The following is a 23,553-nucleotide window of genomic DNA, read 5'->3' as shown; positions in this document are numbered from 1 at the left end:
AAAATATTTTATTTTACATCATATATTATAAAAATTATTGTGAAAAGTAATGTGTATCATTACTGTTTTAATGAGAAATGCTTTGGGTCCCAAATTCGGGACTTAAAAAGTATCCCGAATGGGACTCTTTTTTTTTTTACTGAATGATTAAAAAAATATTTTTAAATAATGTTATAAATTTTTTATTTTTTTTTTAAATTTTTATGATGATTAAAAAAATATATATAAAAAAAAACTTTTTTCAAAAAACTTTTTAGATCCTGAATTCCATACCATAACAATACTCTATTTTAATTTACCTCTCTCTCACCTTTATGTTACCTCCCTGTAAGGTTGCATTTGGATGTTAAAGTGAGTTGAATTGAGTTGAGTTGAGATGATAAAATATTGTTAGAATATTATTTTTTAATATTATTATTATTTTAGAATTTGAAAAAGTTGAATTGTTTATTATATTTTATGTTGAAATTTGAAAAAATTGTAATGATGAGTTGAGATGAGTTGAGAGATGTTTGTCATCCAAACGAAGCCTAGTCATATCTTGTCCTCGTGTGTCAGCCCCTATTTTTGGTTTTGGCACTAGGCCGTTTGTCTCTTCCACTTTTATCTCTTATCACTTCTTGTGGGCCTCAAATAGATTAATGGGTTGGGCTTTAAAGTCTTGGGTATTTTACACCCAACATTATCAGTCCTCCAACCTATTGACCCAAAAAAAAGTTGAGAAATAAAATCTATTTTTTGAGATAACGGTGGTGCATCTATCAATCAAAGGAAATTTTTGTTGATATCTTATGTCTTTAGGGTTGTGCACCGACATAATCGGAATTGGAGTTGGATTTCCTGATTTTGACTCCGACTCTTACTTTATTGGAATTTAAATCTAAATTCCGACTTCAATTTGTGCAGCTTCTGATCCGACTCCGACTCTGACTCTGCCTCCAACTCCTACTTGTCAGTGAGGAGTCGGATTTAGACTTTTTTTAGTTTTCATTTTTAGTTTCATATTTAGCTCATTTTTTAAAAAGAATTTTTTGTGGGCTTTCAAATTTTAATTTTTTCAAAAATTAAATGCTAAAACTAAATCATTCACAATTAATTTACTTCTATACTAATATCTAACTCATTTTTAACACTATACAAAAAAGAAGTAATTTAAAAGAAGTAATATTACTAATATTACTAATTTAACACTATACTAATATTAGTAAATTAAAAGAAGTAATTTACGAATATTTACTTCTATACAAAAAAAGTTTCATTAACTTTTTTTTTTTTAATCTAACACTATATGGTATCTAACTTATATTATAGTGTCTAATTACATATTATCATACCATAGTATTACATATTATTTTTAGTGTCTAATTACATGTTATTATACTATAGTGTTACATATTATTATATTATATTAGTGTCTACTTATTTATAACTTATATCTACACTAGATTTATTTTTAATGTCTAATTACGTGTTATTATATTTTAGTAAATTAGTATTATATGTTATTAACTTATTATACTAGATTTATTAGTTATTTCTATACTGGTGTCTAATTAATGTCTAATTATGTGTTTTGAACTTATTATATTAGGTTTATTTCAATATTAATATCTAACTTATTTCTATACTTGATTATGAATGGTAGTAATACTATGATGTTTACATTACTAAACTATTATTAGTCTATTTATATTATAGTATAAGTATATTTTATAATAATTAGCTCATACTAGTATATTATTGAATTTAACTATATAAGTTCTAGTTATATAATTATATTAGTATATACGATAAATATATAAATAAATACATATTTTTATAACATATGAACAATATTGGAGTCGGATTTGGAGTCAAAGTCAAATTTGGAGGGCAAAGTTGGAGTTGGTCCAATGACACCTCCGACTACAAAAGTAAAAAAAAAAAAAATCTGACTAACTTTGTTTTGTCGAGGTCAAATTTAGAGTCGGGTTGTCGGATTTTGCTCAGGCCTATCTATCTTGTCCCATATCAAAAAGTCTTTTTAGTTTACACATAGTTGTTAGTTACGTCTAAGATATGCTAGAATGGATCAACTCACTTTTTAATCTCAGAACCCCTCGATCCCCAAATTATAACTTGTCCATGTTCCTTAACTAGAGAAGGAAAAGAGTTTGGAAAAATAAACACAAGAAAAAGAGTAATAATTTGTACAAGTCGCAAATTGATAAGTTTCACGCAATCTATTTGTAAAAGAGTAAATCCACTATGAAAAAGTATAAAACAAAATATTTTCTTTTTTAGTAGGACTTATTTTTTCACAAAGGGTCTATACGAGACTTGTACCTAGCATTGCCCACAGATAAAACCATCTATAAGATTTATAAATATGAGAGATTAGGTTATATATTTACTCAAAAGTGTAATGAAATAGGGACGATTCATTGTCCCAAAATGTTGCAACCTTTTTTCAATTCTAAACCTTTGTTGAGGAACTTCATAAGCAAATGTTCTTAGTTTTAGCAAGACCAAGAATTTGTGGGATGTATAATTATATTGAAAGCTGGAGTAAATGGTGGAATATTAAAATGTAATTTGGAAAATAAGAAGTAAAAGGAAGTTTTTGACTAAAATCTTCATAACATAGGGCCTATAAGTAGTTTAATATGACACTTGACATAGTTGCTTAGGGAATGTTTGTATGCATGGATTATCTCAGGATTTTGTGAAAAGTTGTGAAATGGTTTGAGTGAAAATATTTTATTGGATTTTGAAAAAGGATAGAAAAAAAGTTGAATAAAAATATTTTAAAGTTAAACAATTATTTAAATATAATTTTTTAATATAATTTTTGTTTTGAAGTTTGAAAAGTTATATTACTTTTTGTGTTTTGTTTTGAAGTTTATAAAAGTTGTATTGATTTTTGTATTTAAATAATGATGAGATAATGATTAGATAAAAATTTGAAATTAAAAAGTGTTTGTGTTTAAGTAATGTTTAGAAATGAAATTATGTGAAGTTTTGAAAATGTTGAGAATTCTCATGTTTGCCAAACATTCCTAAGTGTCAAATCATTTATACATGCAAGCATTTATTTTGTATGTTTTTGTATTAAATTAGACCATGCTACGACATTAATACAATGAATTAAAATTTTCTCCTTGTGTTTTAGTTTTTTATTTTGTTGAGAGGTAACTTGATTCCTGTTGAAAAAGCGCATCCATGGATTGCTCGCTCGAGCGGGTTCTATGCCACTTGAGCGAAGCTTCAGACAGTGAGTTTGCTCATCACTTGCTCGACAGTCAGCTCGAACTAGACACAACCCGTGAGTTCACTCAACACCTGCTCGACAGTCAGCTCGAGTGGGATGCCAACTCGAGAGTTCGCTCGAGACTCATCTCGAGCGAGCTCCAACCCTAATGTTCTCTCAAGCCTTGCTCGATGCTCTACTCGAGCATTTTCATCATATTTGTTGATACAAATTGTTTTAATCATATTTCATGTTTTTCTGCACTTTGAGCATCTGAAAACTTACAGTAAGAGAGTGAGGTACTCTTGTGAGAATCCCAAGAGTCTATTGTGTGTATTGAGGTTTTGGGATTTAAGATTTTATGATTGATCTCTTGTACTCCACCTTTGTTGATAGTGAATTCATTAAGACCGACTCCGCCTATGTACGTAGGCTCACATTGAGCCGAGCCACTTTAATCTTTGTATTCTATTTGTGATTGTTGAATTTTCTTTTGTATGCTTCCACTATTTCACTTTAACTTAGCCTTTGATAACCAATTAATCCCAATATCTTTAATTTTCCAAATAGATTACACTTTGGATCTTTCTACAGCACGTATGCATCACTCGTGATGGTTAGATCCATGACTTCTTGTCTCTTTTTATTTCTACAAAGAGAGAAGTCCTTAGTAGGGTTAGAAGCCAGGACCCTATCCTTTCCTTTACTACTACAAAAAGAGAAAATACTAAAGTCAACCGGTCATTCATAAATGTTATGCAACATTTATGAATTGACTATGCGATTATTACATTGCACAATGTATTTCCCTCTCTATGCATCTCAATCTATTTGTAATGGTAGAGGTGGCTTCATAATGTTGTTGAATGTGCTAGATTTGTTTACAAAACGTTATATGCCATACATACATTTTGGATTCTAATTTTCTATTAATGTTTTAGATGCCTCTCTAAGAAATTACTTATTTACTAGTTGTCAGTTATTTTCTATCAAATGAGTCAATTCTCGTCACAAATGCTCATTTCCATCACAAATAATTCATCATAAATGAGTCAATTCCCGGCCTCAAGCTATTTGTTGGTATCACGCTGTAATGGGTCTTATTATGATAATGGTTGACAAATTTGTAAAGGATTAATGCATTGTTGTCAAATCACTTGCCACCAAAGTAATGACCTGTCTTGATTTATATGCATGGTGTAAGTTTTTTACATTTTTTGTGTAGTTTGTTTTAGCTTTTCTAGCATAAGTTATCATTTTTCTTGCATATGTAAGTCTCTTGGTTCTTTCCTTCTTGCAGATGGTTGAAGTTGTTTGCTGCAAGTTGACTCCTCTCCAATCAGACCTGTACCACCATTTTATACATTTGTATTACAACCATTCTAGTGTTGGTTGTGAGTAAGTTTTGTTTGCATTCAAGTAAGGAAATTCTTGTTAAATCAATGTCATTTATTCTAAAACTTTAAACTGATAGGAAGAGATAGATTATCAATAAGCCCAATATATGAAATATTTAATAAATGGGGCGAATTTCTTTTATAAAACTAAAAAATTTAGCGTGACCCTTAATAAGATCTTCATCATTTTAACAAAAAGTTTAACCTCAAGAAATTTTTAAAGGTCAAAAGATATATTTTTATTAAACCACCAACCAACGTATTATTTTTCTCTATTATCTATTATTCATTTCAACCTCTTTCTTGCTATTTGATCTATTAACATCGTGTTTCACACGCTTTTGGGCCAAGCTCTAATAACTCAGGTCTCCAAAAACTAGCCCTGTTCAAGATAAAAAAGAGTGTGGCTTTAAGAGAGTGGCCTTGGGGCCAGGTAACATTCGATGCCAAAGTTAGTAAATATTCTTGGAGCGAAGTAAATAAGTAAGAGAGTTTAGGAATTAGAGAGAGTTTTTTGGTAATTGGAGCTTGCTATTTATACCGTGTCTGGGGAGGGTGCATATAGTCTTTTTCCCACAAAGGTCACGCTTCTCTTTTTGTGTTTGCTGTCAGACTTTCTTTAATGTGGCTTGGCTCTACGTTGGCTTCATAAATGTGGCGAGTGACTTAATCACTAGTGTCATTAATGTGGAGAGGTTTCCTGTCCCATGATCCAATTTATGTGAGCCATAGATGGCCTGATGCCGATGAATCGAGGGTCCTCTGTGTTTGTCGCACGTTTTGTGCATATACTGTTCCCTAGGGCAGCCACAGTGTGTCACGTTGATCTGTCTTGTATACTGTACGGCACCCCTCCCTGGTTGACGCTCTATTCCTTGCTTGGATAGGGAACCCTTCGGGTTGGGCTTCTGGGCCAAGACCCAGTTGGCCTCTCTTAGGGGGAGAAATCCCCTTACAGTTACCCCTCCAATTCTTCCAGAACAGGTCAGGGAGAAATACTTTTTATTCCTTTTATTCTTATGCCTTGTCAAGTTCACCGCACGCTAAGTGACCGCTTGTATTTTGCTTACATGGTAGTACAACATCAGTTACGATTTCGTATTGAATGACGCTCCTTCGACTTCTGAGTCATGGTTTCGTGTTTCACAACCATTGATTCACATGTCATGCTAATAGATATGCTTTGCTGCCATTGCGTTAATAGAGGAATTCTGGTACTTGAGTGGGATTCGTGGAGTTACGACGCCTAGGAGGGTGATCGACTCCCCTGCCTATATAAGGACTTTCTTTGGTGTCGAGTAGCCCATCGTTTTATTTTGCTTTTGCCTTGTCACTCTGCAATTTTCTTTTCTCACTTCCCTTCTGAAGTTTCTCTTCAACCTTTCCTGCCCTTCATGGCCCCGAAGATATCTTCGCGTTCTGGAGATCGGGCGGTGGCTTCTGGCGATGTTCAAGCCGTTGCCGTTTGGGGTGATTCCTTTCCAAATGACTTTGCGGGATTTTCATGGCGGTCTGTGATTACTTCCAACGAGTTGCAGTTATTGAGGACAACTTATAAGATCCCATCAAAGGTGGAGCTTGTAGTGCCTTCCCTCGTTGACAGAGCGGTGGATGAGGAAGGCTACGACACTAAAGTTGCGGTGTATCCCTCCATGTTCTCATGTGGCCTGAGGTTACCAATTTGCCGATCGGTGCGTGAAGTGCTGGCTTTCTTTAAACTGGCGCCTATTCAGCTCCCTCCTATTGCATAAAGGATCTTAATCTCATGTTGTGTTATCTGGCGGCATGCCTTGGAGGAGGTCGGGTCGGATTCTTCCGACCTCATGGCCCATGAGTTCTTTATTACTCATAATCTAATGCGAAAGGGTTGGCATATCTACAGTTTCCAGCTGGTTTAGGAATTAGCTCGGATAGAGGAGAGGCATAAGGTAGTGAAGGGATACACCTGCAAGTTCTCTTATTGGGGGACAAGGGGTGGGAGTATCTGGCCGGGCAGATCGTTAAGCAATTGTTTTATGTCCGTGCCAACTGGGGCATTGTAGGTGCAGCCTCGGTCGGCCGCCCCAAACCCAATTCTCGTGAGTCGTCGAGACTGGGGATTGTTTGAGCCTGTGTGATGCCACATCCTAGCAATGTTTATTCAGAGGCTCTGTTGTCGTTAGATAGCCTTCGTCGGTATCCAGTTTCCCCTTCTAAATTGCACTCTGATGCAGCTATTCCCATGAATCCGATTGTTTCACCCATTCGTAGTTGTTCCCCAAGCCCATCAGTGGAGGGGAAGGGAAAAAGGCTCCATTCCATCTCTCCCACTCCTGTCGACTACGAAAAAGTTTCCATTCCCTCCGGAGGGCCGTCCATCCTGATACTTTGAATCCCTGCACCCCTAAGTGTTCCTGACGAGACAATGCTGATTGCCAATCCTCCTTGCCTTATGTCATCGGCCCAGAGGGTTGTAGCTGGTACTGCCTTTGTAGTCGAAGCCATTCTACTTGGCAGCGTCGAGGAGAAGGAGGCCGACGTTCCAAGCGAAGGAATGGGGTGGAGACCGTTGAGGTGACCGCGTTATGTGGCCATGCTGATTGTCTTCACCAAGTTGAGGGGAGAATCCGGGGGACTATTTGCAGGGGTAACATTTATTTGCTAATACCTCGAACTTTCGCCCTATTTCTCCTTTTTTTTTTTTGGACTTCACCTTCTGTGGTAGGGGTTGGAGCGTCTAGCGGCCTTCATTGTGGACAACCAAGCGGCCCTGAGGCACGAGAATCAGGACCTTTGTTCTCTGGTTCAGGCGGCTTTGGACCGTGTGGCCTCTGAGCAGAAGCAGAAGGAGGCGGCCAAAGAAGCCCAAGCTAACCTGGTCAAGTCGCTAGGGGAAGTTGGCTAGCTCTGCATTGAAGCCTCTCTTGCTTGCGAGGCAAGGGACACGCTACAACATTCCCTTGATCAATATCAGTTAGAGTTGGAGTGGCTACAGGCCGGTATCCAGGAACATCGCCAGCAGCAGTACACAGACAGTCGGTCGATCAAATGGCTCAAGACCTAGGCCACAGAGTTTACCAAGTCAATGACAGTGAAGAGGAAGGCCTTGAAGAAGTAAAGACAGAGAGGAAAAGATGCGGAGGTCGCCCTGGCAGTGAATAAGCTGGTGCTCGAAGGTCGGGAAGTGCCCTCCGAAACTTGTGGGATGAGCTATCTCATGTCTAGGGGGTTCGCAATGATGCATGGAGGTTCGGTTATGATGAAGGCCTGGAATGGATGAAGACCTACATTTTTCAGAACCCCAGTCTGACCTCCGGGCTATGAGCGTGGGCAACTTTCCTCTGCATGAAGAGTCCCTGCGGCGACGCGACATTCTTGGGAAGGGTCTGATTCCGAGCGGCCTTGGTGATAGTCTTACAGGGAGTGATCCCGCTCCACAAGGGCGAACTTTCTGGGCGGGTTTCTTTGCCAGCCTTCTAATGTTGGGGCCCCGGGCCTCTTTGTTCTCGTTCTTGCCCTTTTGCTTATTGTGCCTCGACTCCAAAGCCATCTTCCACGGCTGGCAAGCTATATAGGGGGCTTGGTGGCACTTCTGTTGAGAATGAACTCACTTTATGAGGGTGAATTTTTCGGGCAGATCTCCTTGCTAACCCTCTGTTGTTGGGGTACCGGGTGGCTCATTCACCATACGACTCAATTAGTTACATCATTACATCCATGTTGATGTTTGGAGGGAACCTCTGGCTTTATTGACACGTCGTAATGGTGGAAACCTTCGCTCTTTGCTTCGCACGGAAGAGTGATTCGATCAGGCTTGGTCGTTGTGGTGAGGTTCTTTGGTTATGTGGGTCATTGTTCATGGTTGGTGAGTCGGACTCGGCAAGGTTTACAGTCTAGGGTCCTTGCAAGGAATTTTCTCTGGTACGTGTATGTGTGGAGTAGATGGTACTGTAGGCTGTTATTTCATCTCTGTTGAAGATTTTTGACTCACCTTGTGTCATGTCGATCTGAGGGCGGATGTGACCTTGTGGTCCTTTTAGGTTATTTTCAGCCGTTTTACAATCCAGTGCTATGGTTTGGCACTGAACCTTGTTTTGTTGAATGTATGAGCTTCCCGATGTACATTGTTCTTTGTAATTCCGCGGCCTCATGTTACTTTATGATGTAACTTGCTTCTTGTAATATTGTTTTTGTATTCTTCTTGTCGCGTCTTTTCCCCTTTCCCTTTTCCCTTTGTTTTTTTTTTGGCCGGCCTGGGTAGAGCTTGGTCGTGAGGATTCACCTTCTGGTATCCCTCATGATCTACCCCACCAGCGTCCGGCGGCGGTCGACGACCCTGCCTAATGGTCTTTAGGTGAGGTTCTACCCTGCCGAGCTTTCATGTAGTTGTTTTGTCCTTTCGATTTCCTTTATCCTTCTTTTCCTTCCATTTTCTATAGCTGCCTTTCCTTATGTCCTTTTTCCTTGGCGGCCTCTCCTTATTTCCTTTTTCCTTGGCCGCCTTTCCTTTTGCTCCTATTCTTTCTTTTCTTTCGCTTTGTTCCGCTGCTTTTCCTTAGCTTTCCTTTCCATTTGCTCATTCCTGCATAGTCAGACTGTTAGTTTCTGTTGGTGAGGATTCATTTTATTGAGATTCCGCTGATGAAAATTCTGCTGCTAAAGACTCTGTTGATGGAGATTAAGTTGATTGAAGTTCTTTTGTTGAAGATTTTCTCGTTGAAGACTCTTTTTGTTGAAGATTCTTTTGTTGATAAAGATTTTTGGCTTCAAGTGGCCAAAGACTGACCCACACTCATCCGCGAGAGAGACAAGGCAATCTTTTAGGCGTACCCATACTCCTGGCCAAGGATCAACCCACACTCATCCACAGGAAAATGATAAGTTTGGGTCAGGCTGGGGCTAATCTCAGACTTCATCCTAGCTGGGGTCAGATAAGTTATTCGATTAGCTGTGAGGCTGATCCCACCCCCCACTGTGGGAGGGATAAGACAACTTTAAGGCCTACCAGTTCCTATGGTATCTCACAAGGAGGTAAATCATTCGGGCAGTTTATTACTGAATCTACCCCCACCTGTTGATGCTTACGAGGAAGGTAAATTTTTCTTTTCAGGTGGGCAATGGACCGACCCGCACTCCTCTGCAAGAGGGATAAGACAACCTTTTAGGCCTATCTTTCACTTTTTGCCTTGTGAAGGGGTAAGTTGTTGGACCTTTTATTTTAGCGAAGCCGACTTTGTTGAGGGGTAGACAGATTCTCTTGTTACATTTTGCTCCTAAAACCAATCATTGAGACAAGAATTTTTTTTTTTTTTATTACGGCCAGTAACTAGCACATGGGAAACTATAAAAATTATGACGTGTAACCCGGCTTAGCAGTAATATTTCTGTAGATGCTCGACCTTCTATTATGAACCTGTGATGGTGTCATTTGGGTTGAAGAAATAAGACGCTGCGTTTTTATTGTTTGAAGCTGGGAAGAATAAAAAGGCTGGGTGTTTATTTTAGTTGAAGCCGTGCATTTTGGCATTAAGTTGTGCATTTTGGGTTTGGTCTGTCATTTTAGTATTGTTGCCTTCTTTGTCATTTTAACGTTATTTCTCTTTTTCTGTTGTGGGAGATGCTGTCAGTATTGTACTAGGTTATAAGGGAGAGTAGGGAGAAGGTGGAGAGGATCTGGGATTTTATTACCGAAACAATTGTTATTTCATTTGGGAGGAATTGGGGACCTCGAATACCCCAAGGCATAGCCATTAGCTTCATCTTTCTTGTTCTTGATTCTTCTTTCAGTGTTTATATTATTGTTCTATTCTTTAGATTCATAACAATTGGTATTAGAGTCACCCCACGTCTAAGACCATGTTGCGACGGTTGTAATCGTATGGCACAATGGGTGATGCCGGCATGGCAGTGTTCGCCCAGAGCTAGGAAAAGACCTAGAGCACAGCCAGCCTGTGTGAGCGCTGGGACTGCCGTGGACATCGGCTACGGAGCGTGGTGGTTGTTATGATCCCACATCGACCAAGTATGAGATTAGTTGATGGTTTATAAGCTCTTAGGCACCCTTATCTTATAAGTTAGTTTTCAAGGATCCAGAGTCGACGATACATGGAGGACAAAAAATTTCTTGAGTAGCAAGAATAAGCCCTACAATGGGGGATAGACTCTAATGCAAAAAGTCTTCAGGAGCTTAAGAACAATTTGAACGAGTTGACAGATTTGCTGCTTGATTGGGTTGTAAAGCAGAAAAAAGAACCAATGGTGGAGGGAAATGTAGTGATGGCCACGTACATGAAAACCCAAGTGCCGTCAACCAAGTGCTCTTTCTCTAGACTTTGTTATTCCCATGATAAATACAAATCAAGGGATTCGAGCACCTACAAAAAAAATGGAGCACCATCTATGCCACCATTTAAGTCTGCAGAGGATTTGGCAGACTACTTGAAATGTTTTCGGGCCAACAACATAGTGAATGACTCTAAGTTTACTCAAGTGCAACTTGTTCCTGATGCTTCGCCTTGGACAGTATTGGGTCAGAGTTATGATGGAGTTACGATGTTTGGGAAGCACCTTGAGGACATGCTGGGTGAAGTTGATCGAAAGGAAGTTATCGATATGAAGAGATTAAAGGGTAAGAAATTTTTTGCTCAATATTTGTTTGATGTATTGCCACTGACAATGGTGTTTGAGCCCTTTGATAGAGGAGAAGAAATAAATCCTAGAGAATCGGCTGGTAAGACTATGTTCATAGAAAATATACTCAACTTTATGGCCAATGTTGTTATTTTGACGGACAACTACAATGATTATAGTCCAACCATTGGGGGCAACTTTGATGATCCACGCTTGACAGACTATGACAACTTTGATGAGCCCTTGGTTCAACATCTCTCTTGGAATGATGGGCACTGGGACCTTTTGTACAATGTTCAAGGAGACCGTTGTGACAATTATGGCTTGTGTGGTAGTTACGGAAACTGCAACCATGACAAGATCATAAACTGCGAGTGCTTGAAGGGTTTCAGGCCCAGATCACCCAAAGGCTAGAATATGCTTGATTGGACAAGTGGATGTGTTCCAAATGATCCAAATATTTGCAGACCTAGAGAGGGATTTATTAAGGTAACAGGATTAAAACTAGCAGATGCATCACAACGTTCTGTGAACGTCAGCATGGATATGAAAGATTGCAAGGCAGAGTGCTTCAAGAACTGCTCTTGTATGGCTTATGCTAACCTGGACATCAGAAACAGTGGCAATGGTTGTGTGACCTGGTTTGGAGAATTAATTGATATTAGACAAGTAGCTAAATATGGCCAAGATCTCTATGTAAAGTTAGCAGCTTCAGAACTTGAGTCAATTGCCGATAGAAGCCTTGACTTATTTATATTCAATTCGAAAAAATGCAGTCAGCTTGAATGGAAAACACACTACAATATTCTCGTTAGTATTGTTAAAGGACTTCTTTATTTTCATGAGGACTCCATGCTTTATGGATTTTATAAACTTCCTTCCCTAGAAATGGCTTACGCAGAGGGTAATGAGGTTTTGCAGAGGGTGATGGGTAAGAAATTATTCGCTCACTATCAGCTTGATATATTGCCACTTAAGGCTGTTCTTGAGTGGTATGGAATAAAACTAATAAAATTTGGTGGATTTCATTTGATAAAAGAAAATGGCTTAAGGCCTTTTGATAGAGGAAAGGGACAAGAAATTGTGGAAAATCATTGGGTGAACAAAGATTTGGACACTACAAGAAATCAGGCCTTTTCCAGCAATTTTAAAATCGTCACAAAAAAATTCGCTGCAAATAGAGGTTATTTCCGGTGATTTTCAAGTCGCCGCTTAACTTTCGTTGCGAAGTTGGGAAATTATTGAGGGAAAATGTATAATTTCCTTTTGCGGCGATATTTAGACCTTTTGCGGCGATTTTTGTCGTCTCAATAAAATTAGTAACTGTAGCGGCATTAATTTTCCGTCGATTAAAGAAAATCGCAGCAGTATTTACTATTTGCGGCGAAAATTGTCGCTGTAAAAACACATGCTCCCATTTTAACTTATTAGCGGCGAGTCAAAAGCGCCGGAAAAGTTGTTTAAATTAAATCCCCCGCGTTAGGTTTTCTCATTTCGTTCCCTCCAGCCATCTCTCCCCCTTCCCCCTTTCTCTCCGCAGTCCCTCTTCTCCCTCAACCCTCCGCCGCGCACAGCCCATCGCCAACTGCCCCAGCAGACCACCGTGACCTCACTTCGACGGTGACCCCCTCCTTCTCCCCTAGCCCCCACGCCAATCTCTTTCTGGCCTCACCTCTCTCTCTCTCTCTCTCTCTCTCTCTCTCTCTCTCTCTCTCTCTCTCTCTCTCTCTCTCTCGGATTTGATTGGGTATTGCTGTGATGGAGATGAGAAGCTGCTGGTTGCTGAGTACATGCCTAATGATACTCTTGCGGAGCATTTGTTTCACTGTATGTACAGTTTCTAGCATGGGTTCTTCTTTGTTTATTTCTTAATTTATTGTTTTAGCTATGGCCTGTGTATCCAAGAAGAAATTCTTTTTAGTTCTTAGGTTGCTCTGATCGAAAAGGTCTCTTAAGCTTGTCCTTTGTGTTTTAAGATTTTCTTAGGTTGCTCTGAGTTGAATTGAGTTGCGTTTCTTTTTCTTTTTCTTTGCTCTCCTAGTATAATATCTGGATATTTGATTTCTTCTCTTTTCATTCACTTTCTTAGCTTCCAAACAGGGCCTTTTTTTTAATAAGAAATTGTGCTTCCCATAGCCTTTTTCTTTCGGTAAGTTTGAGTACGTTATACTTGTTTAGGATTATTGAAATTAGACATTTCACAATTATAAGAATTCAATACTTTTTCTGATCCTTTGTTTGTGCCTGATGCCCGAAGTATATCTATATTATGCTCATTTTTTTGGCAGTTTTGGTTACAGTGTCAGTACCTGCTCAAATCGATAACTTGCTAGGCTATCATCTTTGGCACATGATAGTCCTTAATTCTTACTTTGATGAACAAATGCCACCCTGCTATCATTGTGCTTGTTCATAGTCTGGTGTTTTGTGAGTACCATGCCTATTAGATAGAAACATGAGAAAAGATATCAATTCAGTACTGAATTGATCATTTTCTTAGTAATTTGGAGGTTACTTAATTTTATTGCGCTCTAGAAGGAAATAGATTGCTATTTTCAAGGGCCTAGAGTGTTTTTCAAAGCTGGAGAATTGAAGGAGATAGGTGCATGCTGGGGGGTTTTGGTTCTTTGGGATAATTTTATCGCGATATCTCTTAATTAGGCTTCTCATGAACTCATGTATTTTTAGTTTTTTATGTAATCAATAGATTTATAATAAAGATTATTGAATTTTAGTGGAAGTTAAAATCTAATATCAAGAGAATTCAGCATGCAGTACTATTTACGAAAAAGAGTTAGAAAACTACCCTTGTATATGGGCCAACAAAAAAAAAACATGTATTTGAGGTTGGCAGCATCAGTTTCTACTTCACCATAGTCCTTAGCAGCTTGGTCTAGTAGTGCTTCATCATTCTGTGAAGTAAGAAAACTGTCATGAAGTGCTCTGATCCTCTCTGGAACTACAAGCACCTTTTACTTGTAGGCGTTCTGTCTACCCACAAGAATATATTTCAGACACCTTGGGTTACAAGATGGCCAATCTTGTCATTTGTGGAGCATCTTCTACATAGTCCAACTGTATGAGTTTCTTTATTGTTCTTTTTCATTTTGTGGACAAGATGACCCACATAAATTTAATCTCATATCTTTCTTATTAACTATCAAAAAAAAAAAAAAAAAATTAATCTCATATCTTCATGGTTGAATGTTATATCATTAGAAGAGATTCTTGCTTGTATGCTGAGGAACTTCCATTTACTTTTTTTGTCTTCTATCCATCACATTGGATCTGAGTATATATCCACAGGTGTACACTGCCCATAGTTTTGCTATCAAGTTGCCTACTTCTGGAGAGACTAAAGATATATACAAAAAAAAAAAAACATGTATTTGAGGTTGACATTATGCGTCTTCTGCATCACAAGAAAGGAACAAACTGGATCTTTAGTGTGATTAAGATGATGAGATATGCTGTGAATGACCGCTGCTCCAGAAGGATAGTTCCAGAGTTTTGGCGTTTATTACAATTTGTTCCGAAATGGGTATGTCACTACAAGATCTTCTATTATTTTGACATTAATGTCTCATCTTATTAGTTTGCCAAACCTCCATTTCATTTGTTTATGTAAGAACAAACACTTCAATTATCCAATAAATCCTTTTTATTGCTTAAACTTAGTAACATGAAGAATGCTGTAATGAGTTTTATATCGTACTGATTATTTTTGCTAGATATTCGGAAAAACGTTATCAGGAGCTTTCACATTGATTTTTGGTCATTTTGTGCCTCAGTCACTGCAGTTTCTTACCAGCATGATAGATAATAGCATGAGAATCCCATATAATTGTCAAAAAGTGCAACTGAATATAAAGACACGCTGGTCAAAGCTGGAAAAAAAACTCCCATTTGACTTTTTTATAAGTTAACTCTCATTTGACTTTTTTGTCTAACAGAATGTAATCGATGTTCATTTTGATCAGGAGAATGTAATCTACTTTGATAATGATCGTTTGAAATTAATAATAGGTGGCTTTTGCTAAGTTTTATTATCTAACTTTTGCAAGTGTATTATATAGTGGTGAACTTTTTTTTTGCGTGCCCAAAACTGTTCATTTGAGGTAGAGCCTTTGAGAGGCTACACGAAGACACCCTTGGTATTTTCAAAAGTTTGTGCCTGGTCTCTTATGCCATTGGTTTCTTAATGGTTATTGATATGCCGCTGCTGTTTCTCCTCCTGCCTTTCTTCCCAAAGGTTAAATATATGTTAATACTTATAATTATGAAACTTCTCTATAACAATTCATATAGTACATTAAATGTTATAAGATCCATATAGTGTACTTTATTTCCTTAGAAATCTACTTAGAATTCGGGTAAAGAATCATACAGAATATGATACTGGTGTAAGAGTTAATTATAGTATCATCAGAAAAATAAATATATTTTTCCCTAACAAACATGATGAACATTGTTATGCTAAACTTTGTTTGGTACGACTATATATATTAATTCTAGCTAGATCCAACTAGAAAGAAATAATCATTATATGAATTAAGGAGTCCCATAGATTCTCATATGACTATTATTCTCTATTTCAGTAAACTTTAGTTATGGAGATTCCCATATAAATCTCAAATAGACAAACCGCATACAAACCTTTTGTAAAAAAGTGACAAACAAGAGCACCTTCAACGATTTTGTCTTGAGACGTTATATATATAAGTACTGCAAGTCATTCATGAGTAGTGAAACTCACCCTGATTTTGAAGAAATCTTATAGTCTATCCATGATCTGATCTATAAGCCCACATAGATGAAGTACTACACAGACTAAAATCATGTTAAGCTAGAGACCATTCTATCTCTATTTATAATATATAGTACTGCATGGTATCCTTCCATTAATAGATGCAACATCTGATGTATCATCAAGCGATAGAAACGTGCAAAACATTATTGTGAACATGCACATCTCAGTAACATTACGTTTCCATAATGTCTCCGAGTTTTCCTAATCATATATATACACACTATATTCCAACATTCTCACTGCATCTGTTTGTCTTTGTAATGTCAGATATTGACTAGTTGTGCACATCCGGAGCTCAATCAGTGTTCGAACTCATGCTGTGTAAATACTGATGGGGGTCACCGTTGTACGGACACCAGGATGTTGATAATTATAGGTATGGCTTCTTTTTCAATCAATCTAGTTAGCTACAGTCAATATTCTTGGCAATGGAACTTATATATTAATAATGCTCCAAATTATAATTAGTTATATTATTTTAGCTCATTTTCGTTAATGATCTTCCTGATCAATCGTGGACAGTACGTTCTTAAATGATAAAACAATACAAAATGAAATTATATTGATCAAGAGGGAAAATAAGAAATAAGAAATGATCATAGGGAAAATTGAGGTGGTCTGATTTTAGTTTTATATTATACGTAAAGGTCAATGAGGATTTACTTTTATTATCTTGACTTGTGATTAATTTCTATAAGAGAAAATACATGGATAAGGCATTTCACTTTTTTTATTTTGATTTTGTTCTTAAAGGGGATGGTGGAATACATGTTAAATTTGTTGGTTGGTGGAGATTTGTTCAAAGTTTTGTTGGGACCGATGTGAGTATCGTGGGAGCCTTTATTCAACTTAAATATGCACTTATCATCCGTAGAGAGTCTACTTTTGAATCCTTGAAGATGAAGAAAGAGAATAGAGGTTCTTGGAGATGGGCTTCAACTCTGTTTGTCGATGCTTGCAGAAAATATTTCCAATGCTTGATTCTCGCTTTTTGAGGCAACGTCCTTTAGTAAGGATGCCAGTGCATTTGTGATGGCATATGGAATCTTATTGAGGAAATTCTGTAAGGAGGTTTGGGAGCCCTCGAAGCACTCCCGTAGCAATACAATTCTCTTGAGCAAATTATCAAACAGTTTGTGTGCACTCTGTTCTTCAACTTGCAGCAACCATCTTCCTCCATTCATTCATCTTTCCTTATTACAACAACACCACAATTAGGATCATAACAATTGGTATCCATAGCCGACGATCCACGGAGGACAAAAATTTTTTTGAACAGCAAGAAGAAGCCCTACAACGGGGGATAGACTCTAATGCAAAAAGTCTTCAGGAGCTTAAGAACAACTTGAACGAGTTGACAGATATGCTGCTTGATTGGGTTGTAAAGCATAAAAATATTTGAGTTGGTATGATATTATGGAGAAATTAGTGAGATTAAAGGTGAGGAGACAAAACTGTGTTGGAAGAAGAAGAAAGTGCAGTGACGGTGTCCACGGAAAACTACTTGGTCTGGGAAGACCAAGCTGTGGAGGAGGGAATAGAAAAGGTAGCTATGGCTTCAATCGAAGATTCAAAAAAATTGTTAGTGCAAAAAAAAAAAAAAAAAAGGGAACAACGGCTATAGAATTAAAGGAAGGGAAGAAAGGGGCTATGGAATCAGGAGGAAAGGAAAAATCAGTAGTTACAGAAATGAGTTTGATTTTTGATTGTGAAATATCAGAAAATTCTAAGGAAACATGGGGTTTATCTTCGGTCTCTAAGGGCGCCGATTCTCATCATAGTGGAGAAATTCTAGAAGAACTTCTTAGAGCACAATATCTTAGTGCCTTGCAAGGAGAAAACGAACAAGCTAGAAAGAATTTCCCTTTTCCTTCGTTGAAGAAAAGCAAACGGCCATTCAAGCTCATAGAGGTTGTCACCTACAGGAGAGAAGTGAAACAACCCTCTGCTAGAAAATCGTTTCCCATGGAGCGGATCCCAAGAACTTGGCCACAACTCTTATGGCATCTCCCTTGGCCAAAATGCAACCCTCAGTCTCTGTTTGTGTCTAACAAGAAGCAAACAAAGGAAATTTCAAATGAAGAGATTCGCTCGGAAGTTTTAAATCCAATAACTTCCCCCAAAAGGGAACGTGGTCAGTGCTCAAGAATTTACTAGCCAACCGTTTGAACAGTGGAATATTAATCAGGTGGAGTGTGGTGAAGTCACTTCCATGTGTTCAGAGAGTTTGAGCTCAGACGAGAACTTGAGTGACCAAGACCATTGTGGGAATGACACTCCTCAAGCTGTTACCGATGCTGCTGGTGATGCAGAGACGTTAAGAGTCGTACTAGAAATTCCTAAGTATGTTAGTTCTACTAGAATCAGAAAAATTACATTTAAGTTCAGTAAAAGATAGAAGGACTATGATAAACAGTCATATGCTTTGGTAGCACAGCTTGAAATTAACAAGAGTGGGAATGGGCAGTCATATCAAGGTTATATTGAGGAGCTCGAGAGAGACATGTTACCAATGGTTAATTCTAGCACAGACGTGCTGCAAGGCAGATATGGAAGAGAGTACTCTGAAACCAGCATTTTCGGTTTACATGCTACTAATATGGATTCCAAATTGTTTAAGAAGGTTGTTCCTACGAATGTAAAGAAGCTGTTAGGAACTGGTATTCTTGATGGAGTTTGAGTGAAGTATATTTCTACCATAGGACATGTGAAGCTACATGGAAGTATACATGGTGGTGGATTTAAAGGTGATGGAGGTCGTGGGAGCGGTGACACCTCCTATAATCAAGGATTCAATGGGGATCTAATGGACTCTGTTGTTAAGTTCATCAACAACAATGGGGGCATTAGCATTGAAGAAGATCATCCTCATCACGTTGCTGTTGGGATATGCGACATTTACTGGAAAAATGCCAAGGTTGTTACTAGTGAGGATTATGAAGATGTCCCTGCAAACAACGAGATGGCACTATAAAAGGCAGTTGCTAATCATCCTATGAATGTAGCCATTGAAACAACAGGCAAGGACTTCCAGATTTATGAGTTGGGTGTATTCACGGGAAAATGTGGAACGACAATGGACCATGTAGTTACTGTTGTTGGGTGTGTTTGTGTGGCATGGTAGTTGTTTGATAAAATGCTTGAGAAGAATCCTGACATTTCTCATGTTTTCTCCAAGACCAGGTTCCTATTACTTGCCAATTTTATTATGTCATCAGAATCATTTAGGACTTTCAGATATTTTCCATCAGTTTACCCTATTGAAATATCTTTTGAAGATGACACACATGCACGCACCATAGAGCTTTTAGAATCAAATTCATATTTTGGAACGGAACCCTTGCAAGTAAAACTTTTAAAACAGGAAGAGGTCGCATGCTTGGATGAAAATAAACCCTGTAACAAATACATAATTTAGAAAAACCTCATGGCCATGGTAATACGCATGCACTGCTCTTTTCCAATGACCTTATGAAAATATGGCAAGATGCTGGTTTGAGATGGGTTCTATTTTTCCAAGATACAAATGGGCATCTGTTCAAGGCAATTCCAGCATATTTGGGTGTAAGTTCTACCAGAAAATACCATGATAACACCCTTGCTGTACCATGTATTGGAGGAATTACAAAACTTACACATGTTGATGGGAGGACTATGGTGATCATTGTGGAATACAATCAACTTGATCCTCTGCTCAGTGCTCAGAGTAACCAGACAAGTTGATGGAGATGTTAACGACGAGGCTGGTCTTTTTTTTTTTTTTTTTTTTTTTTTTTCCTTTTCCAGGAAATATAAACCAACTAATTTTGGAATTGAGTCCGTACATTGAGGAGCTCACTAAAACTGGAGGTGCTATAAAGAAGTTTGTTAACCCAAAATACAAAGATGCTAGCAAGACCTTATTTACATCCTCAACACGATTAGAGTGTATGATGCAAGACTATCCAAAAAACTAAACCTTGAGGACAAGGTTGTTTAATGGAGGGGATTTGTTATGAACCTGTGAAAGTGTCGTTTGGGTTGAAGAAATAAGACGCTACATTTTTATGTATGTTTGAAGCTGGGAAGAATAAAAAGGCTGGGTGTTTATTTTAGTTGAAGCTATGCGTTTTGGCATTAAGTTGTGCGTTTTGGGTTTGGTCTGTCGTTTTAGTACTATTGCCTTCTTTGTCATTTTACCCTTATTTCTCTTTTTCTATTATGGGAGATGCTGTTAGTATTGTACTGGGGTATAAGGGAGAGCAGGGAGAAGGTGGAGGGGATCTGGAATTTTATTACTGAAATAGTTTTTTTTTTTCATTTGGGAGGAATTGGGGACCTTGAATACCCCAAGGCATAGCCATTGTCTTTATATTTCTTGTTCTTGATTATTCTTTTAGTGTTTGTATTACTGTTTTATTCTTTAGATTCATAACACATTCCACGGGTGTGGTAGTTCGTTTCCTTGGGAATCTTTGAGGTGATAAGAGCCTGGTCGATTTGTGGCGATGACCATGTATGGACCCTCCCATTGGGGGCCCAGTTTTTCTTCGTCCCGCATCGCCGTTCCAGTTTCCTTGAGTACCAATTCCCCTATTTTGAATGTTCTCGGCCGCACACGCTTGTTGAAGCACCTCTCGGCCCTTCTTTTGTTGGTTGCAGCGTTTATCTATGCTTCTAGTTGGACTTCTTCCAGCAGGTCCAGCTGTTCATCTAGCCGATTTCTATTGGATTATAGTTCGAAGTGTTGAACTCTGTATGAGAGAAGTCCAATTTCTACTGGCGGCATAGCCTCGTGTTCGTAGGTGAAGGTAAAGGAAGTTTTTTCAGTCGGCGTCTTCACCACGACCCGGTAGGCCCATAGCACGGCGGGGAGTTCCTCAGCCCATGCACCTTTTTTGTCGTCAAATTGTTTTTTGAGTATTCCCATTATTGTCTTATTAGTTGCCTCGACTTGCTTGTTGGACTAAGGGTGCCCTGGGAACAAGTATCATCCCCAACTCTCTGCACCAATTTCCATAATAGTCGGAATTGAACTACCTCCAGTTGTCTAAGATGATAGTGTGCGGGGACGCCGAACTTAGAAATCACCTATCTCCAGTGATATTGCTCTCAGTGATAGTAGCTAAGGTTTCAGCTTCGACCCACTTGGTGAAATAGTTGACAACCACCACTACGAATTTGACTTCTCCTTTTCTCAGGAAAGTGGGCCGACTAAATCAACTCCTCACTGGGCGAACGACCAAGGCGTAATGATCAACGTCAAATTCTCTGGCAGGCAATGGCGGATTTGGGCATATTCCTGGCATTTCTGGCACTTCCTGTGTAACCTTTGGCTTCTCAGAGGGCTTGAGGCTAGTAGTAACCCACCCTCGTCACTTTTTCGACTAGTGCATGTCCTCTCGAATGGTTCTTATAAATTTCCTCGTATATTTTTGCTAGCACATATTGAGTCTCCTCTAGGGAGATGCATCTTAAGAGAGGATCCAAGTGACCTCGTCGGTATAAGACCCCTCAATCATTGCATATCATGCCACTATGTTCCTGACTTTTTTCACCTCCTGTCTATCCTCATGCACCTCACCAATTTCCAAATATCTGACTATGTTCTCTGCCGAATCTAGAATTTCGGGTCATATTTCCATTACTTCAATTTCAACGGCGAGTACTTCCAGCATTCTGATCACTGTATTTTTCGGCAGGGGAGAATCTTCTTGTCCGGATGCCGCGCATGCCAGTTGGTCTGCCTTTTGATTCTTTGTTCTCGGTATTTGCTGAATCTGGAAATATTTGAAGTGAGCGCGCTCAGCTTCTACCAATGCCAGATACCTCCTTAACTTTTCACTCTTTACAACGAACTCTCCTCGTACTTGATTCACCACCACTTGGGAATCGACCCATACTTCGATTTCGATGGCTTCTAAAGCTCGAGCTACCTGCAAACCTAAGAGAAGCGCTTCGTATCCTATTTCATTGTTTGTCATTTTGAACATCAATTTAAAGGCATAATTGTGCTCTTCCCCTTCAGCTGCCACAATATGTACCCCCACTCCCCCTTTAGCTCGGCAAGACGGGCCTTCAACGAATATTTGCTAGGGCTTTATAGGGCGTGCACCATAGTCCTCCACTAGGAACCGTGTGAATTCAGTGACGAAATCCGCTAATACTTGTCCCTTTATGGTGCTTCGAGGCGCGTACTCAATATCGAATTCACTCAGTTCCACTGCCTAATTCATGAGGCGTCTTGAGGCATCCGGCAGTTGTAATACCCTCTTTAGCGAGGTCTTCATTAGGACTAGTACTGGGTGAGCCTGAAGTATGGGAGCAACTTTTGCGTGGTTACCACCAGCACGAAAGCTAACTACTCTATGCGGGGTATATGGTTTTGGCCCCTCGATATGCTCGACTGATGTAGTAGACCAGCTTTTGTATCCCCTCTTCCTCACGCACTAGAGCCGAAGAAGCCGTCTGGGGAGATACGGCCAAATACAAGGTCAAGGTTTCCCTACTTTGCGATTGGCTAAGGAGCGGGGGGCTCATGAGATACATCTTCAGGGCTTCGAATGCCTGGTCGCACTAGTCATCCCATGTCTTCACTTTCCATAGGACTTTGAAAAATGGTAGACACTTTTCGGTTGATCTTGAGACGAACTTGTTGAGGGCGGCGACTCGCCCAGCCAACCTCTGTACTTCGTTTATATTGCGCGGTGCAGCCATGGTGAGGACGGCGTGCACCTTCTCGGGATTCACTTCAATGCCTCGCTCGAACACCATAAACTCCATAAACTTCCCCGATCCAACACCAAAGGCTCATTTTGCTAGGTTCAGCTTCATTTGGTACTGCTGCAGTATCGCAAAAGCCTCTCTCAAGTCATCCAAATGTTATTCCAAGGTCCTGCTTTTGACCAACAGTTCGTCCACATAGACTTCCATATTTCTTCCTATCTAATCTTTGAACATGTAGTTGACCAACCGTTGGTAGGTGGCCCCCGTGTTTTTTAGGCTGAATGGCATCGCCTTATAGTAGTACAATCCTCAGTCTGTGATAAACGAAGTCTTCCCCTCTTCTTCAGGTTTCATATGGATTTGGTTATACTCTGAGTAGGCATCCATGAAGCTGAGCATGCGATGACCCGTCGTCAAGTCGATAATGAGGTCGATGCGAGGGAGCAGGAAGCTGTCTTTCAGACAAGCTTTGTTGAGGTCCGTGAAGTCAATGCACATTCTCCATTTGCCGCTTGGCTTATTTACTAACACCACATTCGACAACTGGGTAGTGAGCTTCTCGGATGACCCCACCTTAAGCAGTCGGTCCACTTCTTCGGCTATAGCAACGTTCTTTTCTGCACTTAATGCTTCGGCGCTTCTGTAACATCCCTTTGGCTTTTGGGTCCACACTTAAACTGTGATGTATGATTTCAGGTGCTATCTCGGGCATGTCCCATTGATTCCACGCAAATACATCCAGATGTTCAGCGAGGAGTTGTCGCATGGCGTCTCAAGCTTCTTGCATCATTTCGCTGCTGATC

Source organism: Juglans regia, chromosome 15, assembly GCF_001411555.2.
Source record: "Juglans regia cultivar Chandler chromosome 15, Walnut 2.0, whole genome shotgun sequence".
Taxonomy (NCBI): domain Eukaryota; kingdom Viridiplantae; phylum Streptophyta; class Magnoliopsida; order Fagales; family Juglandaceae; genus Juglans; species Juglans regia.
The sequence above is the reverse complement of the archived record's forward strand: the minus strand, read 5'-3'. Positions refer to the sequence as shown.